Source organism: Cebus imitator, unplaced genomic scaffold (genome assembly GCF_001604975.1).
Source record: "Cebus imitator isolate Cc_AM_T3 unplaced genomic scaffold, Cebus_imitator-1.0 Scaffold41, whole genome shotgun sequence".
Classification (NCBI taxonomy): Eukaryota; Metazoa; Chordata; class Mammalia; order Primates; family Cebidae; genus Cebus; species Cebus imitator.
Genome location: NW_016107356.1, coordinates 8,654,346 through 8,666,851, shown reverse-complemented (window position 1 = coordinate 8,666,851; position 12,506 = coordinate 8,654,346). Strand labels below are relative to the sequence as shown.

General features: G+C 41.7%; 1 long non-coding RNA gene across 1 annotated transcript; it reads left to right on the top strand.

Moving 5' to 3' along the window:
• Positions 1-8,182: 8,182 nt before the first annotated feature.
• Positions 8,183-11,522, top strand: LOC119470812. The gene is made up of 2 exons (XR_005199787.1): positions 8,183-8,759; positions 10,879-11,522. It is a non-coding gene; the product is annotated as an uncharacterized LOC119470812 (long non-coding RNA).
• The last annotated feature ends 984 nt before the right edge of the window (positions 11,523-12,506 follow it).

The following is a 12,506-nucleotide window of genomic DNA, read 5'->3' as shown; positions in this document are numbered from 1 at the left end:
GAGCTTGGGATGTGGGAACTATTATTGATTATTTATTTATTTATTATTTTGAAACAGGGTCTTGCTCTGTCTCCCAGGTTGGAGTGCAATGGCATGATCATGGCTCACTGCAGACTCAACCTCCTGGGCTCAATTGATCCTCTCACCTCAGCCTCCAGAGCAACTGGGACCACAGGTACATGCCGTCATGCTCAGCTAATTTTTAATTTTCTGTGGAGACAAAATCTCACTATGTTGCCCAGGCTGATCTTGAACTCCCAGGCTCAAGTGATCCTCCTGCCTTAGCCTCCCAAACTGCTGGGATTACAGGTATGGGCCACTGTTCCCAGCTTACTTTTATTATTTAAAATAGTGACCATGGGAATTTCCTAAGTACCAGGGCACTGCTGAACAAGCAATAGGTACGACCTTATTCAATCTCCATAACATTCCTAAAAGGTGGTTCCAGAATCTCCATTTTACAGATGAGGAGACTGAAATTTAGCGACAGATTTGACATGCTCGTGGCCATGTTAGATTCAAGTTCATCTGACTCCAAAGGTGAAGCTTTTCAATCACTTTGTTATAGTTCTTCAACCATCAAACTCTGAGAACATCTGCTATATATGTATTGTTAGACACATGTGTTCATTAAAGGTTTTTTTCTTTTTCTTTTTTTTTTTTTTTACAGAGTCTTGCTCTGTCACCCAGACTGCAGTGCAATGATGCTATCTTGGCTCACTGCAACCTCCACCTCCTGGATTCAAGCGATTCTCCTGCCTCAGCCTCCTAAGCAGCTGAAACTACAGACATGCACCACCACACACAGCTAATTTTTGTATTTTTAGTAGAGACAGGATTTTGCCATGTTGGCCAGGCTGGTCTCGAACTTCTGACCTCAGGTAATTCACCTGCCTTGGCCTCTCAAAGTGCTGGATTACATGTGTGAGCCACCATGCCCTGCCCATTAAGTCTATATTATACCTAAATGATCTATTGTATAATATGTCAGGTCATATCTATACCCATCTTTATACCGTAATTACTTTAGAACACAATAACTTTTTTGTCCATATCTTGAAAAGTAGATCTTTACCCCTTTGTTTGTTCTTTAAGGTTTATATAGAAGTGGGTGATAGAATGGATGTTCTTATCATGAAATCATGAGATTACCACCCTAAAATGCTGGAAATAACTAGTTCTGTAATAATTTCTGGTCAGCTTCTGATTAAATTTCCTTTAATCTATTTTGAGGTGTAAATATTTCTCCTGGGGAATCATTGAATTCAGCTTTCTAATTTGATTTGGAAAGGAAGGAAGTGGAGTCTGACTGCCTCATATGGAGCAAGGCATTTTAGTGCATTTGGGAGATGTTCAGATATCTGTGTAGGTGTTTTTAATAAGTTAGTTCACCTAATTGTATTTCCTCTCCACTAAATAAGAAAAGTCCTACCCTAATGGGCTTAATCTTTCTAAATTATTTTCTGATTTTAATTGTGCTATTTCCCACAAGCACCTAATTTAATTATCAGATTGTAATGCTTTTCTGTGAAAAGCTTTTTTGCACATTAGGAATGCTGGGATTCGATGTTTTGGGGAGTGGGGGAGAGTACTTGTTCACTATCTCAAGAGCAAGCAGGAAAAATACCTGACCACTCACCTGCCTCAGTTGTTCAGGTCTTTGGGGGTGTGCAATCTGAGAGAGCCAGACCCAGTCAGGTGCTGGGAAAGACCACAGCCCTGTCCTGGGGTGCATCCAGGCGTGAGCTGCAGACACACACTCCAAGAGCTGGGATCATTCTTTGTTGCCAGGAAGGAGCTTCACTTCAAAAGCCATTTGCTTTGGCACAAATAATAATAAATCAGCTGACCTATAACCCTGCAACGAATTCAGGAAAAGTGTGCCCCACTAAACAATTAGTGTCCACAGTGACACATCGAACAGTTCTCTTTGCAACAGCTTTTGAAGACAATAGGCTACATGCAGAATAAGAAAGAAGGAGAAGCAAAAGGAATTATATTTTTACTGTGGTGGGAAGAAGATGGATCTTTTTGCAGTGGAATGGTTTTAGCTTCTAGGAAATTCACTCTCAAGAGCAGCTTCCAGCCTTTGAGATGCCCAGGTATGCAGGAAGCTCAAGCCAGCTTGGCTCAGCGGCTCCAGTGTGCCTCTGGTCAGTTCCTTGTGCATAAGGAACCACTTTAGACTGGCCCAAGAATGGGGCTGTGGGCATGCACAGCACACCAGACTTCTGAGAGAGGAGGGAGGAAGGTAGCCGGAGGGTCCCTCCCATGGCGTGTCCACTGTGGGCATGAAAAAGTGTGATTTGGGAAAATAAGCAGCAAAGAAGGACGACCAGGAGAAGGAAAAATGCCAATATTTTAGCTGGTGGGATTACCAACAGTTGTTTCCTTCTCTGCATTTTCTAAACTGAAAATAATTTTTAATGATTATGGCCATGCATCATTGTGTAGGTGAGTATCTGTGTATGTAAGAGAGAGAGATAGAGAGAGGCAGGGAACAGAGAAATGAAGCAAGATGGCTATCTTGATTGAGGATGACCATGGCATTTTTAGTTTAAGTAAATTTTAGAGGGCACAAGTTCTCTATCAGAAAAAAGTACCTACTATAATAAATATTCTGGGTTCTTCCATATTAAGTAAATAAACTGGACAACATCATAGTTTTGTCATTTTTTCCTAAAGCAGCATTCCCTAGAAGCATTCCTAAGGATTCTGTTCTTTAGAACAATAGTCCAAAGATATGTTCCAAGAAAAAAACATGAGAAGTTTGGAAAATGATCACCTGTGGGTGACTCCCTCATTTATTTATTTAGTAAATATTTGTTAATAACTGAGATCTCACTATGCTTGAGACACCATTAATGACATGGAATATTTAAGATGCAATCTCTGCCTTCCTCGTGCTTATATAGTACTCTAGATGTAGACTATAAGGCAGACCACTGGAGTCCAGGGGCATGGGGCCAACAAAGTTGCCATGATGATCCAAAGACTTCTAACCTGAAGTTGCAGATTAAGGGTCTGAGAAGTCCCATAGTCAAGAAACCTACTTAATTTCTATAAATTCCATGTTGCCAAACCTTTCTATAATATGTTTTGATATCTCTCAAAACATCTGCAGTCCCCCCTTGTGGAAACACTATCCTTTCATAAACCCAGCAATTCAGTGGAAATTTATCATTGGCTTCCCTAAAGTAATTGCCTGGGAGCTTTTGTGCACGGGGAGTTTGGGACCACATTCGTCTTTTGCATAAATGAGTTAGGGGATCTGGGGAAGATGACCCTGTTTCCCCTCCCTTCTCTACTTCTTCCTCAAATGACTTGGTATCTTGAATTTGCATAACAGATGCCAGAAGGTTTTGTGCTACAATAAAAGATAAGACTTGAAGAACAAGTCCAGGATACGACCAGGAGCATACTTGAGAGTCAGTGGCATGAATGATATGAGAAGCAGCTTGAGGGTAGATCTTTGTCCCGGGAGGAGAAGGCTTCAGGGGCTCCCGGAACCTGGATATTTGCAGTGGCAGCAGCACTGGCCTCCTTGGCACATGGCTGCTCTTTGTATTCAGGATAAAACCCACATTTGCTGCCCAGCATCTGAGGCCCTGCCTGCCTTGGGGATGTTACCACGTGTCTGTCCCCCTTAGTTCCAGCCACACTAAGGTTTTGAGCCTGAGATCACCAGGCTCTCTGGGTCCTTGGCCTGCACAAGGCCTGGCCCGCACCCTCACCTGCAGTGTTGGCTTCCTCAACCCCTCAGGTCTCTTACTAAACCCCCCTTCCCTTTAAGGTGCCCCTTCACTTAATCTACGTGTACCTCCCTTCATGCCATCTTCTTATTTGTGTGCTCTCTTGTTTCCTATTTCCCACTTGACAGTCACCTCCTGGATGGCAGTTCAGCTCCACTGTGTCCCCACTGGAGATTCAGGCTCCCCTGCCAACCACACAAGAACCAGGCTCTGAAATATTTGTTGGATTCGGAAATGGTTGATTGGCTTTCATTGGGCTGCCGGGAGCATTAATTATGAATATAAAAAGGTGATTACGTCACATTCCCATATGCCCGTTACACTGATGGATAAGTATTGGGTTCTGTGTTCTCTTGCCAGGGACTTTAAGAAGCTGCTGAAGAACCAAAACGGAGGTGGGAGCTGTTGGTGGCGGGTGACTCATAGCACCATCCTTCAGGGAGGGCGTGGTTGGCATAGCATGGTCGAGGAGGGCCAAGAGAAGAGGTGCTTCTGAGTACGACCTAGCAGGGTGGAAAGAAGGAGTGGTCTCCCAAGTGCACATTTGTTGGAGGAAGCTTTCGTGGGCTCCTGACATTCCGTTATTCTAGAACTACAAGGTAAGAACAAGAGGAGACTTGGGGACACTCTGGTCCAATTCGTCTTTTTTTTTTTTTTCCAGATGTGGAATTAGAGGCCCGAGGGAATGAAGGGATTTCCTCCTCATCACTTGGGTTAGGACCGTGGAGCTCCTGGAGCCTAGAGATTCCAGGCCTAGGAGCACATCCTCATTGTGTTTCTTGGGGCTCAGGTGCATCTCTTAAGAACTTGTTCTTAGACATATTGTGTTCAAACTTGTTGCATCATGTCAGTCTTAATGTTATATCTGGAACAAGGAAGGAGAGAAGAAAGGAAAGCAGGAAAAAAGAAAAGAAAGAAAGAAGGAAAGAAAAAGAGAGACTGAGAGAAAGAGAGAAAGAGACTTCTTGGCATCTTACCACAACCATTTTTTATCTACAGAGAAGAAATATTTTACAATACCTACAGCTTCCTGGGCAGATCATCATGTGCAGACTGCTTACAGAGAGAAGAAAATTGCTTCACTTTCTTCTTCCTGGTAAGGCTGGAAGACAAAAGCCATCTCTTATTACAATTTTGAAGGCTACAGGCAAGGCAATTTTACGGAAAAGACAGATTCTTTGACTGATGCAAATGGAATGAACTCCAATGGAATCCTTTTAGAAATCACTATATTATGCAGTTATAGGATGACTGTGGCATATTTGATTAAACATACAGGCAGAAAGAAGCAAGAGGAAAGCCAGGAAGGCATAGTTTTATGTCAAGGTTCTGTTGAGTTAGTGAGGGTGTGTCCTGCTTTCAGACTTGGCCATGCTTTAATTCTCAGAAGTTCATTGCTTGAATGGTGCCACTTATTTTAGGTTTATTTCTGGCACACTGGATGGGTAAGGCTTTCCCAGAACCTTTCATAAACTGAGCTGCTAGGCTTCACCCCCCGATCTTCATCCAAACCCTTGCCCACTCTTTGCTATCGTCTACCAAGATTTTCAAGGAGAATTCTTTATGCTTCCTGTTTACCTCTTCAAAAGAAAGCCTTGTCCAGGGTTGACATTGGAAGGTTCACCATATACTTGATGTCCTGTTTCCATAGGTCTAAACTTCTGTAGACTCTTTAACTTCAAACTCCTGGACTGAGTAGGCAATTCAAAAAGATTTGCCAAATGCTTTTAAATCTTAGGTCAGTGGCTGGCACGGTGGAAGATGTCCAACAAATATTTGCTGAATGAAGGCATTAGAATGTCAACTGATGGAGGTGAATGCCCTGGGTCATTGTAATCTGCCATAACGCTGGAATCTCAGACCAATTTAGAGCAATTTTTAAAAAGACTTTGCTATGCTTCACTTATGATGTTAAATTGAATATATTTTTAAATGAAGAATTATTTTCTTCTACTTTTCGGTTCAAATTCTTAAACTTGATGTTTAAAGAAGATAGAAAATGAAGTAAACCTTGGAATTTTATGAAGCTTTATGATTCTTAAATAAGTGGAAGCCAGTTCTCATTACCTACTCTTCCTGTAATTCTATTCTCCACAGGGCCATTTCCAGATATGAATTGCAGAGAAATATTTCAATATGTCCTCACCCAAATATCCTTTTAAGAGTACATTTCTTTTAATACAATAAGATTTATGCCCTTTGTGTTTGTTTAGAGGGTAAATCTGGATTTGTATTTATAGAAGTTACTTTTAACAAAGAAATTTGAAAGAAACAGTATTTTAGAGAAAACAAGCCATAGAAATCTAATATTTTTCAGATACTATATTGGACAGTATAAAGACTAAATCCATAATGTGGAAGAATATTATATTCTAAAGTAAATGCTGTATTTTGTCAAATTATTTGCCTGGCAAAATTAAATTCTTTAAAATAAACTTTTGTTCTTATTTCGAAGTGATGCGTCTATGAAGAGGCAGTGTAGATTGGTGGTTAGGAGCACTCTGGAGTCACAAGCCTGTTTTAGAATTTTGGCTCCCTCACTTACTAAGGGTAGAGCTGTGGGCAGGTTACTTGTTTTCACTCTCTTCTTTTTCCCATCTGTGAGATGGCAACGATAAACCACCTAAGTAAAATGGCCTTTGTGAAAGATAAAGAAATTAAGAGCTGTTACTATGGTTTAAATGTGTCTCCTCCAAAATCTACGTAGAAAACTTAATTCCACTTTGTTGGCTGTGTTTGTCTGTTCTCACACTGCTAATAAAGACATACTCAAGACTGGGTAATTTATAAAGAAAAGTGGTTTAATGGAATCACAGTTTCACATGGCTGGAGAGGCCTCACAATCATGGCAGAAGGCAAAGGAGGGGAAAGGCATGTCTTACATGGCAGCAGGCAAGAGAGCTTGTGCAGGGGGACTCTTATTAATAAAACCATCAGATCTCCTGAGACTCATTCATTACCATGAGACCAGTATGAGAGAAACTGCCTCCATGACTCAATTATCTCCAACTGCCCTTGGCACATGGGAATTATTAAAATTTAAGGTGAGATTTGGGTGGGGACACAGCCAAATCGTATCAATGGCATTGAGAGATGAGACATTTTGGGAAGTGATTAAATCCCAGAGGATAGAATAGATCAGTGCCTTATAAACGGGTTGGAGGGAACTGGTTTAGGCCCTTCTGGCCTTTCTGTTTCTTCTGCCACGGGAGACACCCTCCAGAGAAAGCAGCAACAAGGCACCATCTTGGAAGCTGAGAGGGCAGCCCTTACCAGACACCAAATCTGCCAGCACATCTGTCTTGAAAGTTCCAGTCTTCAGAACCATGAGAAGTGAATTTCTGTTCTTTGTAAATTACTCAGTCTATTGTGTTTTGTTATAGCAGCACAAACGAACTAACACATGTGAAACGCTTAGAGCTGTGCTTTGCCCAGAGTAAGTCCTCAGTTAACCTTGTGAAAAATTTGGCAAGTCAGTAAAGGTAGAACTGAGAAAACAAAAATTATCTACTTTCCATCACTTGCAGAAGCCACTAGTAACATTTTAGCATATTGCTTTCAGTCTATCCCTAAACATTTTATAATATGAGAGTTTACTACTTATAAAATGTTTATCTTTTGCTTCACTTGACACACCACAAGCATTTATTTATACTATTTAAATTATTTTTAAAATTCTCTGCCCCTTCTGTAACTACTTCTTCTTGTTCCTCCTCCTCTCCTCCTCCTCCTCCTCTTCCTCCTCCTCCTCCTCCTTCTTCTTTTTCTTTCCCCTTCTCCTTCTCCTTCTCCCCCTCCTTCTTCTTCTTTGTGATGTAGTCTTGCTCTGTTGCCTGGTCTGGAGTGCAGTGGCACGATCTCAGCTCACTGCAATCTCTGCCTCCCAGGTTGAAGTGATTCTCCTGTCTCAACCTCCCGTGTAGCTAAAATTACAGGCACATGCCATCATGCCTGTCTAATTTTCATATTTTTAGTAGAGACAGGGTTTCACTATGTTGGCCAGGCTGGTCTAGAATTTCTGACTGTAAGTGATGCAGTCATCTTGGCCTCCAAAATGTTGGGATTGCAGATGTGAGCCAATGTACCCATAACATATGGCCTTCTTCCATAACTTTCTTAACCATTTTCTATTTCCCTATTGTTGGATATTTAGATTGTTTCCAATAACATCAAAACACGTGAACAATATTAACAGTTTTATGTTTGCTGTATGGAATGTCTCCAAATCATAAAGCCATTTTACTACTGAAATGACACACATTTTTGAAAACCCTACAAAACATGGTGTTTTAGACATGGCGTTTGAAACATGATGAAAATAAAGCTTTTTATCTATGTGTTGAGAAGAAGTGATCACTTAAAACAAACAATAATATGGTAAAATATACTGAGCACTTTATATTTTCCTAGCATAGAATCTATCCCCAGTACCTCACAGCTATCTCAAGAGGGAATTTTCTTGTCTCCATCTTGCAGGTTTAGAAACATAGTCACCGAAAGATTGAATGACCTGCCCAAGATCTTCACTCTAGTAAATTGAAGTGTTGCGATTTTCTGAATCCACTTCCAGAAACTGTATTCTCTGCCACCGAATCTACACTATCTTTTTTACATAGAGTACTTATTCTGAATATTTAATCAGAAATGCTCTACTGCTGATTTTTTTTTCATTATTCTTTATTTGGAAAAAAATAGAAAGATCAAGTAAATTTTGGTAAATGGATATTTTTCTGTACATAATATCCAAAGCTTGGATGGGCTTTCACGTAATGAACTATTTAGGCATTTGTTTTTCTGGACTTTTATTTAGAGTCGGATCAAAATTTCAGTGGGTTGCTTCCCACCCTGTTTTAAATTGGGTTACGGTATAACTTTGGAGAGAATGACTACACTGTTTTAGAAATAAACCTTTCTTTTTTACAGACTAGCAGTATTTCACTGAAGTGTACATCTGTTGTGAAGAAGGAGTGCAGCTGGAAAAAATAGAGTGTCAACTGTATTTTCTGTGTAGGCGTTTTTCAGTCGGCTGCCCAGGACACATTTGAGAATATGCTTTCCATTTTACTGCCCTTTTCCAAATCACACAGTTAATAGATAACAACCCAACATCCACATACACTCTGAGGGCTGTGGGAAAGTGGAGTGAGGGAAGACAAGTCCTGTGCACATGGGCTGAATGGGTGGTAGGGGGGAGTCCTAGTTTTTCCTTCTATCTTGGAAGGATAGGACTTGGTTTCTTTCAGAGACACAAGCCCTTATGTGCTGGAAAAGGAAGTCGCAGAGAATTTTCCAGGGACTGGTACAAAGGTTGTAAAATAGGACATGAAATGACAGAGAATCAGGTGCTCTTACTGCAAAGTCTGTCTTGAAGTTGAGCATTACTGGGAGAGGTGTGTGACATTATTCTGCTAGTAGCCTCATGGGTCAGCCTCATAAAACATAGTTATTGCCCCAGGGGATGCTGGTTTTTTCTTATTTTTTTTCATTATTCTTTCTTATTGCTCCATTAAGTATCACAACCTTCTCTCTCTGTCCTTCCCCAAATTTCCAAGAAATGGAATGACACTTTTATAATTATGACTCCATTAGAGATCATTTAGAAATTGAAAATGAATCTGTGGAGCCCAAATATCTCATTCAATTTAGGAAGTTCATTTTGCCACAGTTAAGGATGTGCACCAGTGACACAGCCTTAGGAAGTCCTGACAATGTGTGTTCAAGGTGGTCGGGGCAATAGCTTGGGTGTCCACATTCTAGGGAGACGTGAGACATCGATCAATTATGTAAAATGTAAATTGGTTTGGTCTGGAAAGGCAGGACAACTCGAAGCAGAGACAAGGCCTCCAGGGCATACGTAGTTAAGAGACAAATGATTGCATTCTTTTGAGTTTCTGATTAATGTTTAAAAATGAGGCAATCAGATATGCATTCATCTCAGTGAGCAGAGGGATGGGAGGCACGTTTGCCCTCAACAGTTTCCAGCTTGAGTTTTCCCTTTAGCTTAGTGATTTTGGGGGGAGGGTCCAAAGATTTATTTTCCTTTCAAAAATCCAAATGTATGTGTCTCCAGGTATTTTATTTTATTCTCATTAAGGGTGGGAATGCAGAATATGCTTTGCTTTATTAAAAAAAAAAAGACTAGGTATTTACCTTTAAAATTTCAGGTTTTAGAAACATTTTGTTTTAGAAGTCTTTCCTTGAAAAATAGGCAGACCGAAGCAAAATCTGCTCACCCTAGCTTTTAGGAGGCCTCAAACTGAACTTTTGCCTACGTGGCCTTCTTTTGTTTTTTTCAAGTTTATTTAAATGGGACTGATCATTACCCCTATTTAAACAGGAATCCAAAGGACAGAATATCTTTTTTTTTTTTTTCCATTTATTTATTTTATTGTATTTTAGGTTTTGGGGTACATGTGAAGAACATGCAAAATTGTTGCATAGGAACACACCTGGCAGTGTGATTTGCTGCCTTCCTCCCCATCACCTACATCTGGCATTTCTCCCCCTGCTATCCCCCCCATCTCCCCACACCCCACCGTCCCTCCCCTATTTCCCCCCAACTGACCCCAGTGTGTAGTGCTCCCCTCCCTTTGTCCATGTGCTCTCATCGTTCAACACCCGCCTATGAGTGAGAACATGCGGTGTTTGATCTTCTGCTCCTCTGTCAGTTTGCTGAGAATGATGGTTTCCAGGTTCATCCATGTCCCTTGACCCAGCAATCCCATTACTGGGTATATATCCAAAGGATTACAAATCGTTCTACTATAAGGACACGTGTACACGAATGTTCATTGCAGCACTGTTTACAATAGCAAGGACCTGGAACCAACCCAAATGCCCATCGACGATAGACTGGATAGGGAAAATGTGGCACATATACACCATGGAATATTATGCAGCCATCAAAAACGACAGAATATCTTTATCCCTGCAAAGGGTGGTCGTAATTTTGTTAAGTAAGAAGACACCCGTGAAAACAATCACCTCAAATCCATTTCCATAAGAAAAAAGAACCAGCGTTAACTTGAAAAGGTCTTTTATTCAATCTCAAGGACAGAAGTGGGGGAAAATTCCAAATGCTGAATCACAATAAGGTCCACTAGGATTTTCTCCTGTTTACTCGCAGACCCTGCTCTAGACTGCAGTGCTGGACAGGGGGCTGCCCTGAGCCCGCACTGCAGCTGTAAAGCTCCCTGCTTGCGTTCTCTGGACCGCCTGCATTCCCGCCGCCGAGGAGCAGCTGTGTGATTTTTTTTTTTTTTTTTTTTTTGCCGGGCCAGGGCTGCCCTGGGTGAATGCTCTTCGTCAAGTTCCTTCTTAAACAGTGGTCAAGCATTCTTCTGGTGCATCTATTATTTCCAGGTCCTTTATTACAGGTACTGACGGTGTAATCTCAGCAGCATAGGTTCGCCCAGCAGGGCTTCGGGATGCTTCCCTGACTCTCCCCGACTTTCACACCAACGCCCTCCGGGAATGATTCCAGTGGGTGTCAAGTCCATTCTCTGATGAACAGACTCGCGCTTTGAGAGCATCTTCAGGGTCAGCGCATCCAGGGACCATTGGCACCATTTTCCTCGAGCGCCACCGCCTGGCCAAAACGGGAACGACCTGTGCCCACTGCTGAGGAGGACAAACACCCGAGATGGAATTTCTAGTGTTTGTACAATCCTCGTCCTTTTCCATTTTCTGTAAAGTGACGATGACAGATATTTTCGCTTACGACTGCAAGTATTTTCCCTCTGAATAAATATACCATTTTTTTTCTGGCAATAATTTGCGTTTAAAAATACTGAGGCTGGGCATTGTGGCTCACTCCTGTAATGCCAGCACTTTAGAAGGCCGAGGTGGAAGGATGGCTTGAGTCCAGGAGTTTGAGACCAGCCTGGACAACATAGCAAGACCCCATCTCTACAAAAATAATTTTCAAAACTACTGGGTGAGCTGGCGTGCACCTGTAGTTCCAGCTACTCAGGAGGCTGAGAAGGGAGGATGGCTGCAATGAGCCGTGATCACGCCACTGCACTCCAGCCTCGGTGACACAGCAAGACCCTGCTTTTAAAAAAAAGGAAAAAGAAAAAAATAAAAATACTGAAATGAGAGCTATCCTATACCCTCAACTATACATTACATAAATTGTATTCTTTAGAATTCTAAACGCTGGCTAGGATGTGCTTTGGTAATACTATAAAACTATAAGAGCAGAAACAGACAAACAAAAAGGAGAAAGTATTTTCCTCTAGCATTTTAACTGTGGTGGACAGGATGGGTGGAGAACGCTTAAAGGGCTCGCTTGGTTGGTCCCCACCCCTGTCTGCTCCCCAGTGGTCAAGACGGAGCACTGATGCTACAGACCCAGGCTCCAGAACAGACTGGATGCAAAGGCTCCCAAAAGAGTGTGCACACCTCGAGGAGTGTATGCGTGCGAGCAAACACCTCTGTAAGGAGTCTCCTTGGGGCGTTGAAAGAAAATATTAGCATTTCTCTTCATACTTATTTTTATCTCAAATTTCAATACTTTTATTTTTATAGGGCAAATACAATTATTCAAACACTTGTATATTGTTTACAAAGCAAATCAGTGTTTTCATAGGTCTTGGGTGTGTGGCTTAAAAAATTCGAGATTGCCATGGAGGTGGTGGAAGGATGATGAGGGCTGCCCTTGGACTGGGCAGAGGTGGGGCGAGTAGGGTGTGGATCTTGATCTTCCTGCCCAGGGGGGCAGTCCTATGGCCAAGGAACGGGCTCCCTTTTCCC